Source organism: Octopus sinensis, linkage group LG1, assembly GCF_006345805.1.
Source record: "Octopus sinensis linkage group LG1, ASM634580v1, whole genome shotgun sequence".
NCBI lineage: Eukaryota > Metazoa > Mollusca > Cephalopoda > Octopoda > Octopodidae > Octopus > Octopus sinensis.
This window is the reverse complement of record NC_042997.1, coordinates 189,823,878-189,826,603: the sequence shown is the minus strand read 5'-3', so window position 1 is coordinate 189,826,603 and position 2,726 is coordinate 189,823,878. Positions and strand designations below refer to the sequence as shown.

Here is a 2,726-nt window from a genome sequence, read left to right as displayed (position 1 = left end):
GTCATCATCATTACCGTCATTATCAATATCGCTATCTCCATCATCCCCATCGTCATCATCATCGTTGTCGTCATCGTCAACATTCTTATTGACATCATTTATCAACATTGGCATGGTTTTGTATCTCCTTCATTATCTTTCCTCTACTAACGGCAGGAACGTTCAATGTCACATAGTATTTAGATTACGTTGCAATTCCTACGTTTCAGTTCCTCGGCACGGCAAAATTATTGCGATTTTGAATCATTATGATAAATGATATTCTACTTCCTTGCTTCAATGTCGTACACATCCAACTTAAGTCTCATACTCTTCCGCTTCCGTCTTCTCACTTTTCATCTTGTCTTTTATCTTTTCTCCATCTTTCTAACAACATAACACAAAACAAATTACAAAAGTGTTTGTTCTTCCCTCCGTAACTACGATAAGGTGTAGAATATTCCCCGTTACTTCTTCGGTATACATTATTGTAGTATCTTCCCCAATAATTCTTCATTCTCTAATTCAAGTCAATAGTAAATAAAACGCTACTTCCAGTCTTACAGATACCTAGTGTTGCTAAATAAGAATAAGAATTAACTCGTTTATGATCGAGAAGATGGGTATTGTTATACTGATTGCCTTTAAAAATTCCAACACGTAGCGTCTCATAGTTTGGAATTTATGAGCTTATCCTATTCCAGCAGGGAAATATAATCTGACACAGGCATTTTGTCTGGAATCGTTAGAAATCCAAAGTGAAGTTAAACTGTGATCGTATCTAAGTATATTCTAACTGTTCATGTATGAATTTGTGTGTCAGTGTCAGAGATGTTGAATAGACCAGGTCCAATATAGGTTATTGTTAAGGTGGACTCTCTTGTGTTTGTTTTGCAACCCTTAGCGTGCTGCAAGGTCTCACTGATTGCTAAATTGTTTAACAGAATTTGTATATCACTATGTGATAAGACTTTGCCTTTCATCCTTTCGGGGTGGATAAATTAAGTACCAGTTACGCACTGGGGTCGATGTAATCGACTTAATCTGTTTGTCTGTCTTTGTTTGTCCCCTCTATGTTTAGCCCCTTGTGGACACTAAAGAAATAAGAATTTGTATGTCGCCATGTTCCTTTTGTAGTATAATAATGTCTTTAAGAAATCATAGTAGCCAAAACTATTTATGATTTATATTGTGAAACGTATCTACACAGACTCGTTGATTTGAGTCCGTTTTAATAAGCTGTGGCCCTATTGGGCACCGATATTGTTTGTGTGTTCGAAGAAAGGCAATGTACAAATGAATTACGATTACATTGTCTCTTAGCTGGAATGATCTGAGTATTGAGGCGCGAATTTTCCTAGTAACATCAATTCTTTTTAAATGTAATCCCACCATTACAGATTTTATCGACAATTACTTTTAGGTCTGTAGAGTTATCCGATGATCCGAGAGATTTGACGGAGAAAAAGGAAAAGAACTGTTTTATCTTATTTTCTGAACTAAACTATATTACTTTATTGAAACCGTCTAAGGAAGAATTGAGGTTTGAATGAGGGAAGAGAATTTTGGGCTTCAGTCTTTATATTTAGCGTGAGGGTTTTCTTGTTGCAGATTCGTTTTACTCTGTTGAGACTCACTCCCAGGATCATTTGCATAACAATGCAGAAACTGGAAACCGGATACAGTCTGTTGGGGAACACCGTTCATGTTTGTTCCCTGTACTCCACCATATTCTATTACAGACCACATAGAATTTATATTAATTAGATCGTACTTTCCCAACATAATGTTGCTTGAATATCAGTGGTCACTAATTTTCTGGATAAGAGATTAGGATTTGCATGAATGAACCCTTGCTATAGTCTAAATATGTAACGTCAGCATTTGAACTGTTTTCTAGTGCATATAAATGAGGTCGATTAAGGCAGTTTCTCGACATTCGGAATCCCTATTGGTTTGGATTGAGAAGATTGCTTTTTTGAAGGCAGCACACAGTCTCTAACATTATTTCTTTCAAAAAGTTTTAATATATATGATTTTGTTATGTGAGAGAACTTAACTCATACGTTTCTTATTGCTCTGTTTACTGTTAAAAATTTTTAGCTACGGCTGTACATATTCTAAAATTGGAACGATACAGAGAAGATTAGCATGGCCCCTGCGCAAGGATGACACGCAAATTCGTGAAGCGTTCCATATTTTTTTATAGGCGCAGGAGTGGCTGTGTGGTAAGTAGCTTGCTTACCAACCACATAGTTCCGGGTTCAGTCCCGTTGCATGGCACCTTGGGCAAGTGTCTTCTACTATAGCCTCGGGCCGACCAACGTCATGTGAGTGAATTTGGTAGACGGAAACTGAAAGAAGCCCGTCGTGTATATGTATATGTATATATATATGCGTGTGTGTGTTTGTGTGTTTACCGATGCTGGTGTGTTTACGTTCCCGTAACTTAGCGGTTCGGCAAAAGAGACCGATAGAATAAGTGCTAGACTTACAAAGAATAAGTCCTGGGGGTCGATTTGCTCGACTAAAGGCGGTGCTCCAGCATGGCCGCAGTCAAATAATTGAAACAAGTAAAAGAGTAAAAGAGTACCAAACCGTTTGTGATAGAGACATGATTTATATTACCTGTATCTGGAACACAGCGCCAAAGATATCTGTTTACAAGGGTTGTTGTTTTAGAACAACATTCTTTTAAAATTATGACTGGAAATAAGTCATTGCTGAGTTTGTTTGTTTGTTTTTGA

At 37.2% G+C, this 2,726-nt stretch overlaps 1 non-coding gene across 1 annotated transcript; it reads left to right on the top strand.

The window, feature by feature from the left end:
* Positions 1-2,077: 2,077 nt before the first annotated feature.
* On the top strand, positions 2,078-2,182 carry LOC115220267. The gene has a single exon (XR_003882497.1). It is a non-coding gene; the product is annotated as a U6 spliceosomal RNA (small nuclear RNA).
* The last annotated feature ends 544 nt before the right edge of the window (positions 2,183-2,726 follow it).